Below are 23821 nucleotides of genomic sequence, written 5' to 3' on the forward strand. Positions count from 1 at the left end.
TTTTGCAAATTATATTTAATAGCTGTGGGAATAAGTATAGTATGTGTGTGTGCATGTGTGTGTGTGTGTGTGTGTGTGTGTGATAGTTAAGAAGAAGACACTTTGGGCATACGTACGTCTGCAAATTTGGAGCTAATACTAATTTTAAAAAAGCAGTTCTGAACAAACAGACAATGTGAGTCCAAGGGGTCGAGGATTTTTTCAGACACAAAATCAGCCGCCACCTTCCCGTCAGACGCAGGATTGCCGCGTGCCTCATGCCGCCGCCTTCCAGCCTCGGTCACCATGTTGTGACAGTGACTGTCAGTGGCCACATCGCCGTCTGAGTGACAGTTTGTGTGTGTTACGTATTTCTGTGTCTTGTGTCTTGCTTTTCCCATTCAAGTTGCGTTGGGTATCTCGGTCTTGTTTTTTTGTCTCAGCCGTGTTAGTTTGTTTGCTGTCGGCTCTGTGTGTGCTGCCAGCTGTGTGTGTGTGTGTGTGTGTGTGTGTGTGTGTGTGTGTGTGTGTGTGTGTGTGTGTGTGTGTGTGTGTGTGTGTGTGTGTGTGTGTGTGTGTGTGTGTGTGTGTGTGTGTGTGCCGTCTATCTCCGATGACAGTTTGCAATTTTGGTATCGCAGCCTTTATCTGTTGATTAGTGTCTGTGTTTGTGAAAGCTGAATTCATGTTACAAGACGGTGGGAGCGCTACAGTGCATCCTCCTCCATGGCCAAGCAGTCCGCTGCAGCGTGTGTGTGTGTGTGTGTGTGTGTGCGTGTGTGTGTGTGTGTGTGCACGCCGCAGGAAAAGAGAAGAAATTGATCAGCACAGAGAGGAACGTGTTCGCCAGCAAAGGCTGGATGGAGGGTGTGTGTGTGAGAGAGAGAGAGAGAGAGAGAGGGAGAGAAAGAGCGAGGGCTGTCGCTGCAGACTCCTGCTGCAGTATCTCACTTTGGGCAAGCAGCTGCATACAGGGAGCAACAGACAAGCCAGACGAGCAGGCAGGTACAGACCTGGGGAGGGAGGGAGTGTGGAGATAGTGGGAGAGGGCAGGAGATGCTGGAGTGTGGGGGCGGAGGGTTGGAAGAAGCAGATATTTTGGGCTTTTTTTCTTTCTTCTTCTTGTGCGATGGCGTTGGACCTGTGGCGACAGAGGGGAGAGGTGGAACAAATAAAACTAGGGGGGGGTAGATGACAGTGATGTCCTAGTGTCTGGAGCAGGGAGGAGGAAGAGGAGGAGGAGGAGGAGCGGTGGCGGCGGCAGCGGGGGGTTAAGATGCTGAGATGGAGTTGACAATGCAAGCGCCGGGATGGAGCAATGCTCTGAGCTGGTGGGGGGAGAGGGAGGGAGGGAGGGGAGAGAAGAGGCGTCCCACCTCACTGACCTGCGTCTGGCTGCAGCCTCCCGCGGACACACACCCACCCCCATCTCTTTCTTTCACCCCCACCGTCCTCCCACCGCTGCCCTTTCTTCCCTCTGCTCTTCCTCATCCTCAGCTCGGAGGCGGAAAACAAAAGGCGTAGTCGGCGGGCAGACGGAGGAGCCAGCGTGCGAGGCAACGCGTCGAAGGCGGCGCGGAGCATTCGTTTCCGGAAGCCTCCACTTTGCCTGGCGTTCCCCAGAGAGAAGGAGACAGTCAGAGACATCTATCCAATTTTCTTTTTTTCTTTTTTTTTTCTAGTCTGAGGGGGAGGAGTTGTGAGGTGGGTGGCAGGATAAGGAGGGGGCGGGGGGCGGGGGGGGCAGTCAGCGGTGTGTTTAGGTACATGACAGGCAAAAACGACATGGGAATGTTTCCAACATCACTTTGTTCATATTCACCGCAATTTGGCTTTCCCTGGCATTCCGTGTTTGTATTCCTCCGTTGTGACCGTGCCTCAAGCTTTTTCCTTTTGTTTTGTTTGACGGAAGCCTTTTCATGCTCGTTGCCTTCGTCAACTCTTTGCGTGCCAAGCGTTAGAGTTCGGCGGGTAGGCGGTAGGGGTCCGGCGTCGAGGGTGTTGCAGTCAGCGTGGAGTTTTAACTGTGTTCTAGTTGCCCGTGTTTCTATATATATATTTATATCTCTGAGCGATCGGTGGAGAGCCAGAGGCTGAGCCTGCTAGGTGACTCTCTGCGTCCAGCCGGTCGGGTCTGGGTCCAGACAAATGTAGACTGATGATCAGCCGAAGCTCTTTAGGACAAAGAGGCGAGCCCCGGCTGCTTGGCTGGGGGGGCTTTTCCTCTCCCCGCACAAAGGCTAGTTAGCCCAGTGCAGGCTCTGAGCCTCCGCTCCTATCTGGGTGCTGCGATGAAGATCATTAGAGTCTGAACGAATTTGTCGGACACATCTGACCTCTTTGTCTGCCTTTTTTCATCTCCGTTTTCCGTCCTGTGATATTCAGTGTGTCGGCTGTAAGAATGTTTCTACCTCTGCATTGTCTTTGTGCTGAACCCTCCAAACGAAATAAGTCATCTGCGCTGGAGGAACATGGAAACCCTTTTTCTTTTTTCTGTTTATTTTTATTTTTATTGCAGCCCCATGTCTCATATATTACTGAGACATTGTGCCTGCAGGAAGAGATAGTACTTTCAAGTTGCAGCGGTTGATGAAGGGACAGTGTGTTTGTGTGTGTGTGTGTGTGTGTGTGAGAGAGAGAGGGAGAGAGAGAGGGAGGGAGGGAGGGAGGGAAAGGTGTCGCTGCCACCCGGCAGCCGGCTGCGGTTTCCTCAGTAGACTCTGTCGTACTTCACCTGCTCCCTGAGACCCTAACTTGTGAGCTCTCTTGATAAAATATCACGGGTTAGGCTCTTGGGACGCGGGCGGACGGCACAATCGACTTTCTACCCAACGTTCCTGAGGGTGGAGTCGGGAACGGAGCATCAACCGATTACCCGCTAGAAATGTACACGGCATAGGGACGACGCGGAGGACGGGAGAGTGAGTTGAAACATGAAAAAAGAACGTCGCCGAGCGTCAATAAAGAGCACACGTTTGTAGGCTTTAAACCGATGGAACTGTTATGTGTAGAATGGGCATGTTTGGTATTGCCGCAGTTTTTTATTTATTTATTTATTTCAAAAATCAAGAACAGCTTTCCTGATCTCGCCGTCGCCACAAAACCCAAAACGCTCGGCACCGAGCCGAGGGGCCGACGCAGTCGTCTCTTATTGTGTCAACATCTTTGTTTGAATTCCATTGGAGTAACGTGATTTAGGAATGGCGGGACATCAGAACCACCACACTCCCCCAGACCGGTGCAGATTAACCCGTCAGCGCCACGGCACAGTATCGCAGAGACCAGCGCACATATCTGATCCTCCATTAGCGAGGCAGTCGTCCTGCATTCGCTCTCCGGCTTCATCCAGACGCGACAGGAGCCGCCTGAGACCGATGCCACATCTGCAGCTGCTGTTTCCACATTCTAAAAAGTCTCATGCACCGATTTTACAGTTTTGCTTTTGTTACTTAATCCCTCCACAGCAGCTAAATCCATAATCCTTTCTTTTCTTCTTCTTTTTTCACACTCGTCATTTTTTACATTTCTCAACCAACCATAAGAAAGTGTGAAAATATATAATCATAATATTATTATCCATAATTATTATATAAATGTTTTCCAATGTAAAAAAAAAAAAAACCAAGTTCCAAAGTTTTCTACATCGTAATTTACAAATACCCATGAAGTACAAAAGCCAAATATGCAGTTTAAAAAAAGAAATATAGAAATGATCACAATTAGTTTTAATAAATCCACATGCATCATGGTTATGAGTTAAAAAAGTGTATCTACATTTTATTTAAAGTGAATGACGGTAGACAGAAAGTCAATGAGCAGACTTTTAAATAGTTTAATCAGTTCCACAGGGATTTTTTGCCGCTTTTCCTAATTTGATCATTTCTATTGAAATGTGCCACCGTCATGAGATGTCACACAACCAAATAAATCAATATTTGAACTGCAGGACGACTCAGACTGACGTTGTGATTCAGCAAGAGTGGGGAGGAAGACGAGATGGAGAGCAGGACGGGGTGAACAAGTTGCTCAACATGACTAGAAACACAATAAATTAGGCCCGCTGGAGATAGGAATGCTCTTTTCCTTCATGCAATTCAAAGGTGGGACTTCTTTCAGCGTTACAGCTTGACCTCATTTTTGAAACTTTCTCTTTTTCCCGAAGGCAGCACGCTTTTCTGAAAACCTAATTTCTGCTAAATTACCCATATTAGGAATGCAGTTCAAAACAATTGATTTTCTCTCTAATACTCTGCTCTCCATCTCTCTCCCAGTCTGCCCTCACTCCCTAATTATGTTTCTTCTTCTTCTTCTTCTTCTTCTTCTTCTCCCGGCTCCCCGTTTGGTTTCACGCTGAACAATGCCGATGCCAACTAATCAGTCTGTGCCGGTGCCACGGAGCCCCCCAGCAACAGCTGAAGGAGCGCCGTGCCCCATGAATACCAAGCAGCTCCGGCTCAGTGCGACAAGTGCTGAGCAGTCAGACGCAGCGCAGCCAGAGCGGAGCTGGTGCCCACAAAGCAGCCAGACAGTTTTATTAGGGTCTGTCTGACACGCAGCAAAGTCTGGCAACACCCGAGCCCACTGATGAAATCCTCCTCCTCCTCCTCCTCTTCCTCCTCCTCCTCCCCAACAGTAACAAAGCAGCATGCTCAGAGCAATCCGCCAAGGATCCAATAAATATCACCCCGTAAAAACGGGCTCCCGGCTAGTTTAGTAACTCTGCTGAACGGGGAATACAAACTTTGTTCAAAGTCAAACCCGTTCTCAATAAGCCTCTCCTTAATTGATCTCTTTCTTGCCGCCGACACTGCATCAGACACAACGGGGGGGTAAAAAAAACCTGCAAGCGTTTTCTGTTAAAGCTGCAATTATATTGACTTAAAAAAATAAATAAAAAAGGCAAATTAATTTACTTTTGCATCTTTGACCCCGGCATGTGAATGCCGAGGGGTTGACGATAACTACTTTCATTACAAATGCAGGATTAGGAACCTGCTTCATTTTTTTTTTTTTTAAGTCAGCCGGTTATGAATTGGCGTATTAAATGTGAACATATGCGACATGAGAATGGGCTCGTTCCCAAACGAGCTTGTCGTTTTGTGTTTTCGTGGAAATGCTCCTTTGGATTTTTTTCAGTCACAGAAAACCTGGAAATGTTTGTCAAGGTCACATTGCTCATCAGCGGGGTGCGAGCTGTTTACGTCCCTCAGTCGCATCATTTATGCGCCGTGTTTACACACGGCCAATGTCATTATTTTATGAAAATGAAAAGGATGAATTAGTGCCAATTAAGAGGGAGGAGAAAAAAAAAGTGTGACGTTAAAAACCTGAATTCATGAAAAGCAGAAATTCTGCTTTTGCCTCATTCTGTGAAGCATTTATTAATATGAATATGGTGCGATACGCACTGGTCACTTAGCGCTCCTCCACTCCGCCCGTCCTCCTGCATCGCGGCGTTGAATCGGTAGATAAACCAAAAGGCTCCGGCTGACGGACCCGGTGTGCGCGAGAGATTACGCTCCATTGTTCAGAGGTGGTCATGTAGCGCGCCGCCGCGATAAAAGTAATAAGGGACAGATTAACGTATTCGCATTCGGGGTTGACACGGAAATCAGATGGATTTTCGTGAATTAGAGGGCTTGTTTTATTTAGTATTTTCATGTGTTGCAGCTTAGTGTTCAGGGGATCTCTTACCGCAGCGGGATGGGGAGGAGGGGGGGGCCGCAGGTAGTCGGGTCTGAGTTTCCAGACACTGCGGCAGGAGGCCAGACGGTCACCTTAACACACACACACACACACACACACACACAGTGTGCCGATGACATCGCACACACAAGCAAAACACATGCAGGCACACATTTATAACCCCCCCCTTCCAAAGTCGGCACTAAAGCTAATTCAATCTTGTTTCTAATTCAATCGAGGGTATAAATTGTAGTGCCACTTGTAATGTAATTATCCCCGTGCATCGAGCTAAAATAAAGTTTGTCTTTTATTCTCTCGGCGACGGGGATGAGAGATAAACCCCATTAACTTTTTCTCTTTTTTTTTCCAGATTACAGTAAGTGCTGTGGGAGGTGGAGGAGGGAGGCTGGGAGTGTGTGTGTGTGTGTGTGTGTGTGTGTGTGTGTGTGTGTGTGTGTGTGTGTGTGTGTGTGTGTGTGTGTGTGTGTGTGTGTGTGTGTGTGTGTGTGTGTGTGTGTGTGTGTGTGTGTGTGTGTGTTGTCTATCATAAAGGACAGTCGAGCGGCGCTGAGACAGGAGTCTGGAAAGCAGCCGGGCCGATGATTGAGAAGCAAACAGCGAAAGCTCAGAGGGAGCAGAGCGGCCGAATGGAATGCTCCCGTTGCACATGTGTGTTTGCACTGTCTACATGTCCTCAGTCCTCATCCTCTTATCTCCTTCTCCCTCTGATCTGTGATTCACTTCGGGGGCGTTGCCAGGGAAACCTGGTAGCTAGCTGGCAGCTTGATGGAGTTATTGAACTGTGACTGGCCGGGATAATTCAGCGGCGGCCGGCGGCCGGGACTCGAATGTGACCTAGCCACAGGTAGGGAGCTTTAACCCCTCGGCCGCTGCAACGTTTACACTCTGAGCCGCTCCGTGACTCTTGAACGCCGACGCTGCATTAGTGCCGCAGTCGGTTATTTTGTAAAAAAAAAAAAAAAAAAAAAAAGAGGGAAACTTCTCGCTCTACCTCCGGTCACATTCTGCTGCGTTCTCTTTGTGCCGCGACCACACATTCCCCGTGTGTCCTCGAGTGCGTCCGCTCAGCCCCCCCCCCCCCCCCTCCGTCCCCCCTCCCCCCGGCAGGTGGGTGATCACACAGCTCTTTGTCGGGCCGGTCTTTGATATTCCGCCACTTAAAGACGGGATGTTTCCCAGATAAATCCTGCCGCGCTCGTTTCCTGAGGTCACTTCCTGTTATGCCCTTCCACTCGCTCTCACACTGCTGTTTATGATCTCTTCTGACAAAAGTCTCTCTCTCCTTCTGATTCCAAGGGAAGACAAGTCACTCGGCCGTTCCAGGTAACGCCGTCTCGTCGTCTTCTGTGTGAGGCCTTTAGTCGGCAGTGTCGTAGCGGCGTAACGGGCGGCCTGCGCCGGCTAATTAGCCGTTTGGAGGCTGCTCCGCTCGGCCCAGGTGCCCGCTGTGCACAGAAAGAGACCAGACGACCTTTATACTGAGCTCCGTCCCACTGCAGTCACTTAAGACGGTGATGGATGTTTCCCCTTAGCGCCCCCCGCTCCCTACCGGCCTCCTTTTCACTCCCCTACCCTTATTTGTCGCGTCTCCTCTCCTTGTTTTTCTACCGTCCTTCTCCCCTATTCTGTCTCTGTTCTTCCAGAGTGATGAAGAGGAAGAGGAAGACGAAAGGTGGGGGCAGAGCAGAGTCAACCCCCCCCCAACACACACACACACACACACACCTCGGCTCCTCATTAGTATGCAGCGGCGGTTGCTCAGGTGACACGGCCACTGGAATCGGTCTCAACTGCAGGAGCATCGGCAGCGTGGAGGAGAGCGGGGTAGCAGGTAAGGACAATGGGGGAGGAAGGGAGAGAAGGGGGGAGGAAGGGAGAGAAGGGGGGAGAAGGGATCGGTACGTCGACAGACAAGGAGGAGGGAGTCATACACACTTAACACTGCTGGAACACACATATTTCATCTGGTTGTGTTGTATTTTATTTGTATTCTTATTCTTTTAAATATCACTTCCTGCTGATTTACGAGGTGTTGCCGTGGTATATACATATATATATATATATATATATATATATATATAGATATAGATATAGATATATATATATATATATATAGATATCTGTCAATAAAATATCCAGTATTTAACTTTTTCAAAATGCATCAATTGACAAATATTAGTTTCTAGTATTTTATGTCCAAACAGAAACGTCATAACATCTGTTTTTCATATTGTAAATGAGGTGATTTCAATAAATGTTTCAGTTGAATGTGTTCAGCGTTTGGTTATTTAAATATCTGATGTTTTGTTCCGTGTCGGCAAACAACGGAGGAATCCTGCCGTTTCCCTTTTAAAACCATTTCCCCGTTTTCACCTTAATGTGTAGGTATCGGTAACAAAGAGGGCTGTATTAGACACATACTCATACACTCTGTAGGGGTGTGTGTGTGTGTGTGTGTGTGTGTGGGGGGGGGCAGTGCGGGCCATGCTGCAGATATCATCCATCTCCCTGTCAGCGGCCCGAGGGCTGCTGGGAAAGTGGCAGACAGCTCCCCGGCTCTGACAACAGAGGCAGCATCCTAATTTTCCGACACGGAATGCTTGAGAAAGGAGAAAAAAAAAGGCCTAAAAAACAAAAGCAGACCTGGGGCTGCTCCTCCCTCACCACCCGGTACGTACGAGCATCAACCCTGCGGCCCGGGAACCGGCCCCGGCCGCACACAGCAGCTCCCATCATGCACCAGCCGCAGAAACCTGCCGTCGAGCGGCTTCCCTTCTTCAAGTCCGATCTAATCGGGAGGTCGTTTTGCTGCGTGACGACATTGCAGGGATTTCATCTGCAAAGTGCATTATCAAAATAAAAGTCCTCCTGGCAGTAGCTTGTTCTAACGGGATTACGTGCGTTCTGGTTAGCCGTGACTAATTGTGCTGTAAAAGCTGTTGTCAGGCATTCTATAGCTTTTGTTATGTGCGCCAACATTTTTGCCGTCTCTCCAAGACGTTCTCCGATCTCCTTCAGTCCGGGTCCAGATATCTGGGCCGTGGGTACCGATGTGGTATCAGTGTGTGGAACAGACTGGGATCAACATCAGGCTCCATTTATACATTGCTGACTTTGTAAATTAAAATGGGGCAAATCAATAAATGGATATACATGCATTATGTATTATTACAATACTAAATCGTACAACAGAGGCCTTGTAATGACCTTCAAAATAATTACAATCCAAGTGTAAATGCTTTAAATGCAGCGAGAAATTGGTCAACACTTAAAAAAGGAACTTAAATATAATAGAACCTAGATCATCTGTACCCGTTCATCCCCGTCTCTGAAATAAACATGAAGGTTCCACCCGTCCTCATGTTGTTCCTGGACGTGTTCTCCTCCTCTTTGGGTTCTGAGGTTCCTCCAGAGGAAGTTGGGGACATTAAACCTTCAGGAGACGTTCCTCACATCGGAGATGAAGTCAAGTGTCGGGTCACCATTTTCAAGTGTAATTAACATAATGAATAATAAGTGTCGGGTTTTTTTTGAGCGCTCATCTGAGTCCAACATGATGGATATTAGTGGAGAAATCATGTAAATATATGAATATATTGTGAATATTTCCCAGCAGAAATATTCTCTGTATTTGGTGTTAAATGTATAATAGATTAGTACGAATATATTTAATTCTACACATTACAGAAATACATATATAAACTAACATTCAAACATATTTTAAATGATAGTTACAACAGAGAATGGATATATTTATGATGAGTAAATCTTTGCTCATTAGAATATTACATTTTGAGAGGCCGAGCCGACCTGTTGTCACAAGAATTCAAAAGAGGAATTGATTCATGTTTATTTTTCGACATCTTTTTGTACTCTTACATATATTTAGTGTACAGTACTTTGTGCTGTTACAGAGCATCCTGCTAAGATGTAAACATCTCAAACAAACTGAAAGAAGATGACTTCTCCGGCGAGGATGATAATAAACAATGGAAGTTTGAATCCAAGCAGCCATGAGGGGTCATTTAGTCCCAGATGAGGACGGGGCTTTAAAACCACACGGATGAACGATCATAGCCGTGAGAGGAGGACCGCTTCAGAGCCCTGGCTTTGTGAACAGATTACAACGCGGCGGTGGACTCGAACACCCGGTGCTGAGCGGAGCGTCCACATGTTGGGAGGGAGGTCGTGTGTGTGACAGGAAATGCACTGATGCCAGCAGGGAAGACACGCAATCCACTGAGCGCGTTCCTCCCGTTATGAAGTCAAAATAACCGCTCGCATTTAGAAACACGCTCCGGTTCAGGGAGGAGACACCGGGGGCCCCGTGAGGCAGGCTAGGAGGCCGGGGCCCCGTGAGGCAGGCTAGGAGGCCGGGGCCCCAGCTACAAGGGCCCCAAACAGATAGAGATGCATCATTAGGTTTAGATATGAAAAATATTACTATTCACACTCATTGTACCCTGAGATAAGTTACTAAACGCTCCAAAGCACTGAACAAATGGGCAACTCAAGAGTATACTTACTGTGTACTTCTACTTCAGAGGAAATAATATAGTACTGCATTTACCTGAGAAATGTTACTGGACATTTGAATCAGGATAAAACATTTAAAAACAATGCATTATTGTTAATTAAACTATCCAGAATCATATTAGAAGTCAAAGTAAACATTTGAATACACTTTTACTTTGCGGTATTAAAGTTTTCACTATTATGTATATTACTAATCCTATTTATAATTAAAATATATATATATTGCAAGGTTAGGGTTACTCATCAGAAACATATCTCACTTTGACTGTGTTGTTATAAGTTAGGAACACTCACTGAAATACACGCTGGTTCCATTCAGCTTCCTGTTGGCGATGGGGTGTTTTCACTCCAGGGAAGTGAAGAAGAGTTGGGTGGGAGAGGAAGTGAAGAAGAGTTGGGTGGGAGAGGAAGTGAAGAAGAGTTGGGTGGGAGAGGAAGTGAAGAAGAGTTGGGTGGGAGAGGAAGTGAAGAAGAGTTGGGTGGGAGAGGAAGTGAAGAAGAGTTGGGTGGGAGAGGAAGATCCGTGTCCATATTTAATTTGAAACCAGAAGTACTCATTTATTTAGTTTGCTGATTATATGAATTTACTATATTTGTCAATGAAGTATGTATTTATTTACAAACACCCCTATCTCCCGATGAAGACCACCAGTCACAGCTGAAAGCCGAAGAAGAATTCCAGTAAGTGGCCCTTGAGTTAAGATTTGTATTTATTTATTTTGTTCAAACTGAATGTTCAATATTTGTACATTTTGAATACATACAAACTGTTTCAAAGATGCATGCGAACAATTTGTGCTTTTTGTTTTAACAATTAATAAATGTTTTCAAACTAAATAAAATGTGTTCATTCATTTAATCATATAAACATGAATATGGTTCCAGCTATGTTATCAATCACTCATTATTACCAGATATGAGTACAGAAAAAAAAGTGCGTACATCCTCTTAATAATATTTTGAACTATGAATGAATAAATGTTTAAAAATGCTGAAGAGTGTCCGAAAGAACGTCTGAGCTTCTCTCGGTTTTGTTTCTTTTTGCTGACGTGAGAGAAAGAAGAAGCACTCAGCTATCTGGGTTTGTCATTTGCGGTTTACATTTTTATGTTTGGCTCGCTCTAAAACACGAACCCCGTAACCAAGTGCACATGTGAAAGAGCTCGTGAGCAGAAATCTGCACTCGGCTGCGATCAAATTGCTTCAAATTGGAACCCTGCTTTGCTATTTTTTTTACCAAGAGATGATTTCCAACAGGACCTGAACGCAGCACGAGCCTTTATGTTTCATCAGCATTGTTACAGTCAGGAGTAAGAGGCGTCAACATGTTAGAGGAACAACGAATCAAAACCAGTGGCCTGTTTTTTTAATGAACACATAATCCTAAAACCTGCTCCGGTGCATCCCTGTGAGCAGGAGGGTTTCAGGAGGAGCTTCCCAGCTGTTTAGAAAATCCCTGTAACCGTGATTCAACCACAGCTGGCAAACACTCCGCTGAGCTCTCTGAAGCCTGAATCCAACCCCGGCTGGGCTCAGAGACGACTTTGATGTGTGATGAGTTAAGTAAACATCGAGCCTGAACATGCAACCAGAATCTGCTGACTGTCGATGCAAAGTGGCCTCCGGGACTCTCATACCGAGAACAAAGACATGCAACAACCACGCTACTGAAATGTTGCAAATGAGGCTTGAAAACATGGAAACTGTAGCCACAGAGTATGACACATATATGTGTGTGTGTTCACAGCCCACAAATTGAGTGTGTGTGTGTGTGTGTGTGTGTGTGTGGTTTCAGCAGTAAAGTCATCTGCAGGCTATATATGGACTCATATGCTCAGTTTATGCTTTGCACACATGCTTTGTCAACATGCAACGGGAAAATAAATGTACACGTTGCAAATGTTTATTTGAATTAATATCAAGCTGATTGTGTAATGAGTAAATGCATGATGTATGTGTTACACACCGTTGACGACGCCACATGGGATTACATGGCACACGATGAGGCCTCGTATTCAAACAAAGGTTCCAAAGGAAAGGAATCAATGCCGAGTGTCACATGCGTTCCACGTTTCCTGGATCAAAGGAAAGACGGATGTTTTTGATGCACGATATGAAAGCTGCACATTTCTCTCCGGATGGCAACGTCGCTCTGTTACGGCTACTGGGATTTGGCCCAGACATTAATGGTGCACCAGCAGGGGCAAAGTTAAAGTCCCAGTGAAATGACAAATACATGTTTTTCCCCCAGTTGTAATGCTGTCACCTAATTGTTCATTCGTCAGCTTATATATGCCCAATATGTTACATTGGAATGTATACATTCAGGGGCGTTTACAAAAAAGCATCGCCCAATCAGATAAGACTTTGGGCTACTAGCTAGCAGCTAGCTAGCAGCTAGCCACGCTCCAACGTCCGTGATATGTAACTTAAAAATAGTCAGAGTTTTGCTTCTGGTGGCAGGAGTGTTTTGGTTTCAGAATGATGGGGACAGTCGGAGAACAAATAGTTAATAGGATCACGGCTCTACAGGAAGAGCAAACTAAAACAGGAAGAGGCCCCGGACCCCCTTTAGACTGAGGCCTGAACGTTTGCCGCCCCCACAGGATGAACCCCGTTGACTTTGGTGATCCCCTGACTTGTTCTGCAGCAACACGTTAACGTTCCTCTAAAGACGACTTCTAACGTCTCATGAGGTCAAAAATGGCAATTTGCTTATTTGGTTTGGGTAAAACTAATTATGCCTGCTAATTAGCAAATGCTAGCATGCTAACAAGCTAAAATAAGATAGTGAACATGTAACGTTAACGATAATGTTCATATGTGCCTCGATGCAGCCTCAGAGCTGCTTTCTTTAGACTTTCATAGTCTTCTTTTTTTAATCTAAAAAATCCAGACCGGGGGACAGATCCCGCGTCTCAGTTGGCCACACTGACATCTTTGTTCGTCTCATCATTTGCAGCACGAAATCCCGTTTTGATGAAACCATATGCTCTGAGCTTCTTCCAAATCTCAGCAGCCAATCTGTCTTTTAACAGCTGAGTAACGAAAAAAATCAAACCAATATTGTGTTGTTAAAGTTTCTTATCTTATTCACTTTAAAAGATGTTCTACTTATTGAAGCAAGAGCTTTAAATCCCCATTACAGCAGGGCCGACAGGCGTGGAGGAACCAAATCACGGGATTTACTTTGACCTTTAACTCCACGTGAATCCCTGCTCAGGGCTTATTCATAATATTTGGTTTCTTTGTGGTTTTACATAGATAGTGACCTCTTCTTCCACCGATAACCTGAGACAGAGAAAACAGGATTGAATACTTAAAGTGCATTGATCCTCTCTTGTAATTCTTCTTCTGATCATGAAATAATGACATCTGCTCATGTTTCAGGATACAATGAACCACAACACACACACACACACACACACACACACACACACACACACACACACACACACACACACACACACACACACACACACACACACACACACTTACAGAGTATCTATCTAGTACAGCCCTTTTTGAGGGGAAACTGCAGGATTCCTCTATTGTTTTTCTCTTCAGTGTATTGATCCATCTTTATTTCACAGACTCACACAGCCTCATGATGGCCACGCGGGGCTGAGCAGCACATTGCATGGGAAGAACACTCGACTATACAGATGTCTCCGTCCCTCACGGGCTCACTGGTGCCTGCAGACAGCCAGCACACAGCGCTGATGGCGCTGATGGTGCTGATGCTGCTGATGCTGCTGATGGGGCAGCGGCCCGTCAGACAGACATCCGTCAGCAGAGGCGGTGGGATGCAGCTCGTCTCGCTGCGGCTCCTTCTCGGCGATGTGAGCGAGAGGACGGACTCAGGAATGAGCTGCCGGAACGGAGGAGACAGAGCTGCTGTGTTGAGGAGACGACGCGTCGTCTGTGAGGAGCCACGGTTCAAGAGGTGCAGGCCAAAAAGGCCTCCATGTTCACATGTTAAAGATGCAGCGCTCACGGCCTCATGCAATGCGTATTGTATACATCTGTATCACAGAAGGAACCATGAGTCAGGGATGTTATGTCTCTGTGCTCTAACACACTACGTGCAGACCTGCAGCGCTGCCTCGTCATCGGACAGAGCTCTGCCGCCATCTGGTGGTCGATGTGAGGACACAACCGTGAAACGCCACACTTCCTATCACACCAATATCATGACAGCTTAACTTGAATGCCAATTTCAACACAACACAGATGATAATTCAAATGAAATAGATACAAATAAATACAATGTTGAGTTTGAATTTAAATAGTTTAATTTGAGAAACTAGTTATTCACTTTCTTGCAGAGAGTTAGATGCAGAGATTGATACACGCATCACTAAGGGGCAGTTAGCTTAGCTTAGCATTAACGAGGAAACAGCCCTCCAAAAGAGAATCAAATCTATACCAGCACCTCAAAAGCTCACTATATTTATAGATATATATTATATATTTATATATACACTTTATATTCTTATATATACATATATATATAATTTATATTTATAGATATAACATTTGTGTATGTATATATATATATATATATAATCTTGATATATACAATCTCAATTAGTCATGTATAAAAACAACACACTCTCCCTTCCCACTTCCACTCCTTTCAAAAAACAATTTGTGGGGAGTGGAAGTGGGTTCTAAAAGCTTTAAAAAGTGAGTCTACATCCACACAGGACAAACATTTCCTCGTAAACTGCTCAAACTAAGACAGACATTTAATATTGTCATACTTTTAATACGGAAAGGTTACACTTTTGTCAAGTTTAGAAAATGGCGGATGTGTAAATTTCTTTGTAAAGTGCAAAGAACAAGCAGCTGAGAAGCATCAGAGATGTGTAGCCGTACACTTAGCATGCAGACATGAGTGGCATTGATCGTCTCTTTATTTTCACGAAATGTCAAGCCTTTAACATAACATAATTAACAATATTGCAGTTATTCAGTGGTTGATTTAATATTTCAAAGGTTGACATTTATTTCCTTTTTTTCCCTTACAAATGACTAAAATGAGGCTCTCCAGCTGAAAGAATATCCTTGAATCATCAGTTTGAATGAACGCTGCGTCAGAAGTGTTGACCTGTCACAGTAAAAAAAAAGGTGTGAATAATAGCATTGCTGATGACTCCTTTGGATTTTGAGTGTCTCAGTAAGCCTCAGTGAGCGTGACAGTGAGCCAGCATCAACAAACCAGGACCCTGAAACTGAAGCAGCTAATTGGAATTCAGCCATCATTCATTTCATTATTTACACGCGTTCTCTTTCCAACAGCGACACGTCAACACGTCTTCAGTGGGAACGCATCAATCATCCAGAGGAGCGGCGACGGCTCTCACACAGCTGTTGGGCAGAGCTGCACTGACACTTATGTGACCTCACCAAATGACACATACTAATAATATCATAATGGCAATGATACTGGAGAGTTGTGACACTTTAACAGATGTAACAAAGCCAACGGGGGAGCAAGGGAGATGTACACCCACACCACGCTGACAAGAGATGTATTCACATCCTCTAGTGAAGAAAAGTCCTGATACATTATTATATATGACAGCATAGATGGTTTATACGGAGGCATCATTATTTATAGTTGGTGGTTCAATCCAGAGGCCGGACCCACTGAGGGCCTGGACTCTGCACGGGGTCGTGAGACAATAAATAAGAAACCAAAAGCTCTAATCGTTGCTTGGATGTGAAATATGGGACGCAGATTTACCACTTTGGGCCTCAACAATTTTTTGAATAAAAACATCTGAGCTTTTAAAGGGGAAGTGGTAGCAACTATCTGGGCCGTGAACTACACACTTTGTATTTGGTGAGCGGTCACAAGCTAATGTTTGTGTCGGCCAGCGTTCATGTGGAATCTGAATCTGAAAAGTAGTTGTAGCAGTGTGAAATGTAAATACACAAACCCCAAAATATGTGGAAGTGAGTGAAAACATGTTTTCCTGTGACTCAAACAAACCTTCACGTTTAAATAATGAGCACTGCCGTGCCGTATTATTCACACAGCACCACTGTTCCGTTTGCTATTATTAACATGCAGACACATCGCTGTATCAACAGCTAACAGACGTGGCGGCTAGCTGTGGGCGGGAGAAAGCGGCCGCCACATCAGAGAGATGTAAATGAGGTTAATTTGCAGAACCACTGTGTTTACGAGTTCAGAAGGAGCAGAGCGAGCCTCGATGGCTGCCATGCTGTCAGCGAGCCTGACAGGCCTCTTACCCACAGAGATCTACCAGCAGGTGACAGTAATAGGCCACACATATTTTAATCTTGACAGACTGCAGTGTTTCTGGGGTGGTTTTATTCACTGCAGCTCAATGCAAAATGAAAACCTTCCCAGAGAGCGCGTGCTCTTCCTCACCCGTGTGTACTCTTATGAGAATGTATCCCATTATTTGTGTGGCTCACCGATGATGTATTTCTGGAACCGGCCGGTGTCGGGATTGTCAGCAAACTCATCCCCATTGTGCAAAAGGAAAATGTGCCATCGCTTCATCGAGTGTGTGCCCGAAGAAGTGAGGCGAACAGCCGGTCCAAGTCAGATCCAACAATGGGCAAAGCAATGGGACACTGACAAACATACATCTGCAGAATAAAACACAACTCTTTCCACCAACAGATTTGTCGGCCTCACTAGAGCCCTGGGGGCTGCTGGAAGGAGTCTTAAAACCAGGGAATGAGTCAGCATTTTTGTATTACCGGTACCCACGTCTCGAAGCCAGTGGTTTCTAGAATGGGTTTTTAGGGACGACAGTGTCGACTGAAATAATCTCAAAGACAAAGGTGAATCAAGGGTGAGTGGGACAAAAGGTTAAATGGGACAGTAGAACTATCTTTAACCCGTTGAAAACTATGGAGACCTCTTTTTCCCTGCGTTTGAGTCGTCGTAAGAACCCCAAATTAATTCCAATACTTGTGTTTATTGTTTTTATTTGTTCAGCAAAGTCTTGGGAGAAAAATGTGTATCTGCAAAAAAATAATCACTTTTATGCCATATTGAAATGGTCAGGAGCTTCTGTGTGTGCTGTATGACGAGGTTTTAGAAAGGTTTCCAGCCGTTTTGTGACTTTACAGGTACTAATAGGTGGTTTAGAAGGATTATTATTGTTTTTTGTTGACTCCCACAAGCCTGTACGGTTACGGAGATGTGTTTGTTAGTGAAATCCGACGTTGTAAGGGATACTGTAAGGGAGTTGATAAGTACAAAAGTGCTTAAACTTAACGGTTACTTTAATTGTTTTTTAAACCATAGGTCTCTTCTCACACGGGTTGGGGTATTGTAGCAATTTAAATGAAGTTAAACAACCATGTGGTTGCGGAGATCATTAAGGAAACAGGTTTTTTTTTGTCCGATAATAGGCCTACTACATCCTCTTCTTGTCTATGGTCCTGTCCCAATCACCCAAATGTTAGCATTTCCTCCATTCCTCCACGCGTCTTAACTTCTAAAATCTTGCCACAGAAGCCTGTACAGCTGATCGATCCTACTGTCAGTGTTTTCACACACGCTTTAGCTGTACTTTGTGTGAGGGCAAATGAGCTAATGAGCTAATGAGCTAACAAGCTACGGTAAACATTGCTAAACATCAACATGTTAGCCTTTTCATTGTGAGCATGTTAGCACGCTGGCGTCCGAAGTTAGCTCAAAGCACCAATGGGTAAATACGTAAGGTTAGCCTCCCACATGGCTAGCATGGCTAGCATGGCTAGCATGGCTGTGGACTTCGCTGTGGCCTGTCTGGTTGATCTAAAAGGCCGAGCTGCGGATCCATTCTCAAAGTAGCCCCAAGTGTTGATATTTCCAGCACTAATCACATTTATTTGACCACAATATTGAATCACTACTTAAAAAACCCAGAGAGCATATTTCTTTTCACAGTTTCTGCGCAGCTAGTGGGTTTCCAGCCAAGTTTGATTAACTCTGAGCTATACATCACTGTCGTCATTATCAAAGTGAATAATTACTTGTTCTGTTTCTTGGGTAACAAGCCAAATGCTGCTAATGGAGTTACTGTGTGGTGCAGCACTTTGCTTCTGACCTTTCAGTAACTCTTGTTCGAGAGCGGTCACTTCGAACCTTTAAAAGTCAAACTCAATGGAAGCATGGTGGCAAGGGGCGGTCATACACTAATGATGAATTATGCCTGAAAGTCACTCATGAAATACTTGTACTGCCCTTGTTTTTGTTTGTATGGGACATTTTGCTTTCATGTTAAGTGTGCAGGTACGCCGCTCATCTTCTTCAGAGGAAAAGATAAAGGGATTTCCATATGAATCGTTTCTCTCTTTTTATCAGTGAGTGAAATGTGATATCAAAGTGTCTGCGACAGCGTTGATATCGCGCTCACAGAGGGAAGCGTCTACAGCCCATCTAGACAAGTTATCATACAGCATTACATCCCCTGTCCAGCTGGGAGATAATACTGGAAGCTACAACTACCAGGCTCCAGTCAACAGCTGTTTTTATGATTTTGCTTTTGTGGCGTGTCCTTCCTGTAGCGCCTGCTGATTTATCTCCACCGCATAACAGACACAGGCCGGATAACCGGGGAATAGTGATGGCAAACAACACAGCATCGCCCCCCCCCCGCCCCCCAATATATATTTGAAGTACAGCCAAGACATAAACGACGCGGCCCCGTCAGACCTGTTTTATGTACTTTGGACAAAGCGATGTTTTCATTTTCACCAAGAGATGTGGGAACAGAGCTGGTGGGACGGGAAGCTGCTGCTGAGGACCAGAGAGGGAGTGAAGGGCCAATGAGCCAGAGCCATGTTCTGCCTTCTGCAGGTACAGCTGCTTAAACATGAAGCAGTACTTCAGAGCTAGTTAAGCGGCTCAGAGGAATCAACCGCATCTTGCTAGAATGTGCTCAATAAAACTTCTGAGAAATGGTCTGAAGAACGGTCCTAAACTTTTACTCATGAGTAAATAAACTAAAAAGTAGGACTTAGAAGCTAAATGTAACTTTGAGCAAAGTCTAATGGTGCGTTCAAGAGCTCCAATTTCTAGAGTTGGGGAGTCGTTCTTCTGAGCTTTAAGTTGTGAAAACATGGACACTACGAGGAAGATGAGTTGTATTTTAGATCTCAGAGTATGTTGATAGTTATATTGTATTGCAATACATTAATTATTAAAAAACGTTTTTTTGCCATTAACCCAATATTTACTTCCGTCCGCCATGTTTTCTGCGTAACATGACGTGAACTTGTCAAGTCGTGGACCAACATTTCCCAGACCGCCCTCTGACATGTTCTGCTGCGTTTCTTGTGCGAAAGGTCCTTTACAAATGAAGCGTGTATAGAATTATTATTACGAGCACAATGAAGCGGAGCTGCAGCTCAATATTAAGCAGGTTTATGTCACAGGGTTTATCTCCAGCGCCTCAGGCCCAGGAGAGCAGTGCTGGTGACCAGGAGTCCTGTGTTCATTGTATAAGCTCCAAATCATCTTGAAAGACATGTTTTCTTCCACTTGCAGTCACTTTGACTTCGAAATGTCACCTTCACACCCGACGTGATCACTGTTCATTCTGAAGTGTGTCCGCGGAGAATTAAAATGCTGGCGAAGCTGAAAATCATAAGGAAAATACCTGAAGTAGGACCTGGAGTCACAGCTACTGAGAGCAGCAGCGGCAACACCGAGTGAGAATCACACGCTTCACTGATGATCACTAATGCATCAAGAGGCAAGTAGACCATAACGCAGCGTGTGGCTGCCTTGTGATTGACAGGTCGCTACCACTGCGTTGGTAGTTGTTGTCTGTGTTTTTATTTTTAAACTTTTGGGCCAGAAGTTTGCCGTTGGCTCTCCGCTGCTCTTATTTTCTTGTCCATGCGGTTGAGGTTCGACCTTAACTGTGAGTTGCAGGGCACCAGATGATCAGCTGACATGTGCTTTAATGAGAATAGTGAATGCTTTTATCATTTCAATACACAGAACTTGATGGATCTCCAAGTGAGGAACAGAGGCAGTCGGAGTCTTAATACCATCCACCTCCCATTAGAGGCTACAGCGGCTGTTATCTTGTTTCTCCCAGCATGCTCAGCGTCTGATTTCCGGAGAGCCTCGGTGTCTCATTGTGGAGTATTACAGTCAAACCTGCAGCCCCAGTAGCCGGGCTGAAGAATGAATTTCATACAACTAATGAATGCTGGTCAAATAAAAGATGACAATATTCAGTGTCGCAGGGTGACAAACACCTTCCTAACACGTTGTTTTTACACAAGCTGCAGTTCGAACAGTTCTGGAAAACAATTGTGTCAGTTAGTTGTAGTGTAACCTATCTCTATCTCCCTGCATGGCGCTGAGGAAAAGACAGACGTGGTTTAGGACTAGATGATTGTAGTGATACTTTGCTGCATGTTTAGCTTGAGACACATAGACCTGTTCATCAAACCGAAATGTCCACATGAAGATGCTCGATATACTAAATAAATAGTGTGTATTACTTGCAGAATGCAGAATGCAGAGTTTTCCACTGTCAGCGTCCTCCGGGTTTCGTAACACACTGATCAGCAGAAAGAGTGCAGATGAGGAAACCGACCCGTCTGTCTGAAGTGGTGGCGCTCAGGACGGAGGTCAATACTCTATTTTGGGAACACGATGTCAGTTAGAAAAGGAGCATAATGACAAGGAATCCGGCACAGACCCACTGTGTTGCATAATGACACAGCCTCTGTGACGCTGCTCACTTATTAACGCATCTTTACATATTCAACTGTAGAAATCAGCTAAATGTTCCTCATGTATCGAGAGTAAAGGTACTCACTGAGAAGAAGGGTACAGTATATTGTTATATTTATAAATGACTGATACATCCGTTTGTTTGTCATTGTTGACATAATTGAATCTGCTACAATGCACCCTGTTTTATAAACAAAACATGCATTTTTTTTATATCTAAAATCTTTACCTGCTAAATAAGTAATAACTATAGCTGCATTCAATTTGACATACAAGTCAGTGTCTGAAAAGTGCACCGAAACACACTTAATGTAGGGAAAAGAGCTCAGTTGTGTTTATTCAGAGCCTCAGGTCCTCCAGGTCAGTGCTTTGGTCGAGAGTGCACTCGAGGCCAAACAATCCTTTTTGAGTGTTCTCACTGATGGAGAGAAGAGCAGAGTAAGGGAATAAAGACCCTTTGATGCTGCTGTACTGTTTATTATTATCCATATGTTCAGACTGCTATTATGGGTACAGTATGTGTGCATTCATGCGTACTTTATTTCCTCTTTGTGTTATTTTCCATCTTCTTTTCCAATAACTATATCGTCCTGACGTCCTGAGTCCTCTGAGGCTCCTGCTGAGCCGTCAGCATCGCCTCATCGCCCTGTCTGCTGCTCAGGTAACTCGCCTCCCCGCCGTGCATGTGACGGGAGGGAGAGGCCGCTCCCGACATCTTCCTCCTCCTCGTCTCTGCCGTCCACTAGAACGTATCCTTGTAGTGAAATTCCCGTTTTTGTGTGCATGTTTAATCATTTTGTGTTTGCAAATCAACGGAGGAGAAAGGCCGCCTGCTCCAGAAACAGATGGTGTCGGGTTCTTCGAGCTGCCAGTCCTTCAGTGCTTGTGACAGACACCTGACTGTGAGGCCTTATGGCGCCGCTTCTCAAATGAACTCATCGCAGCCTCTGGGAATAACAACTGTTGAAGACAATCAACGTGACGAGCTGCACGCTGTCAGCCAGCCCCCTGAACTACATCCAGCCAAAGCAGCGGATCCTCATGCTGCGCTTGATCATCACGTCTCACCGTGTTTCCTTTTCAAAGACACTTCATTTGTACCTAAAAGATTGCTGCTGTTTCAGAGACATCCAGACATGCCAAATACAAACAGGCGCCTTCTTCTCCACAGCAGCCCAAATACTCCAACCTGTTTCCAATGATTTATTTTTATATAAGAAACAACACTTCACGTCACCATTTAAAGTTGATACGGGGAACATATTAGCAAAACGTTTACTAGTTTTTTTTTGTTTTTCTTCTTCTCACCTGATTGAATATATGAATAAGTGCACTATTCACGCTTCTTTTTGCTCTGATTTTGTTCTCCACCGACTCCAGAGGGAAACGTCTGACCCTCCAGCTGCACACATGTTCAACAGCTCTCCAGCAGACCAGGTTTAGATATTATTCTATTAAACATGTGATTATATAATTTTTTTTCCCTGAACATGAATCCGAACATTGGGTGAAGCCAGGCTCAAATTTCATGTTTCATTTTGTTGACATATTAGAGTCAACGGTTTTCACTGAAGGGATTTAAGATCTTTGCATCACTCAGGGAACCAGAAAATACTGTCAACAGAAAATACACATTCACCATGTTGTTTGGTCCAATATCCAGTACAAATAAGGCTATGAATGATACGTGCAGCTTTTTAAGATATGTATTTTAGAATGACTTATATTGGAGGAACTCCAGGGTAAAACATGAACTAACAGATATCACCATGAACCAGTTTTCTGTGCTACAAGTTATGTTTAATATGCAAATAAGGTATTATCTAATGGTAACTTTTGGTGATTTTAGGAGAAATCCACAGACACAAATAGATAAAGCAGTAAAATGATAACCTACATGTGCATCTTGAATGATTTCTTTCCACTAGTCTGAAAGACGACACGTTATAGAAGCAGACCAGTGCGGCGTCTCCCCTTCAGGCCTCTCCGAGCAGAAGGAAGGACACGCTAACTAAAGTCCCTTTTTATAGTTTGGTTTGAGATCCTGTCAAAAGATACAGAACTCAATGTTTTTGTTGTGAGCAGGATGTCAGCCCTCTCTTAATTTGCAATTCATAACTTGCACATTAAAACAAATGTAATTCTCTTTGTACATATGTGACGTGTCCATGTGTGTCGCAGGGATCTAGTTCACGGCGGGGTTGTGAACCAGCCCGTAAATCCAGGGATTGAGGCTTCTTCCAGGGATTGGATTTTGTTGTAACGTTCAATGTTGGCACTTGCAGCTGGAGGAGGACTCTAACCTCGTGGCTGGTAGCTGGACTCAAGGAACCGGAGCAGTCCAGTGCAACAAACAGCCCTGCGATGAATCTGCTGTGAAACTTTAATGTTCAGTTTTCATGGCGCCGTGTCAGAGAGCGGTTTGAGACCAGAGTTTATGATGTTGTCTTGGAAAGTGTCCTTGATCTTTTTTACTTAAATGAAAAAAAGCTTTTGCTGCAGACCACTGCACCTGTTCCTGACATCACACAGTGACACATCAGTTATACCTCCGTCTAGAATCTAGCTATTCAGATTACGAAAAGCCTGGTGACTACATTCAATACGCCACTTGCTCTTCTTTTGAAGCACAAGGAGTGAAAGCAGCACATGGAGGTGTGCATGCTCAGTCTGCAACATTAAGGCTTGTTGTACTGCAGCCATCAGGTGGCGCTATTCTTCCAGTCTACATTCACAAGTATTGCATTGCTTTGCTCATATTTGCACACAGTTATCTTTCTTTTATCCTTTCCAGTTTGCAGTTGCAGAGAACACTGAGCACACAAACCGCCGAGAACGTTTCAAGTGATGCGAGAGTAGACGGCGTCA

General features: G+C 44.8%; 1 pseudogene across 1 annotated transcript in view; it reads left to right on the plus strand.

Annotated features, from left to right (window-relative positions):
* Nucleotides 1-23821, plus strand: part of LOC306733270 — a 161851-nt pseudogene that overhangs the window by 99514 nt on the left and 38516 nt on the right. The gene's annotated exons all lie outside the window — the stretch shown is intronic.

This window comes from Taurulus bubalis, assembly GCF_910589615.1.
Source record: "Taurulus bubalis genome assembly, chromosome: 2".
In the NCBI taxonomy this organism is placed as follows: domain Eukaryota; kingdom Metazoa; phylum Chordata; class Actinopteri; order Perciformes; family Cottidae; genus Taurulus; species Taurulus bubalis.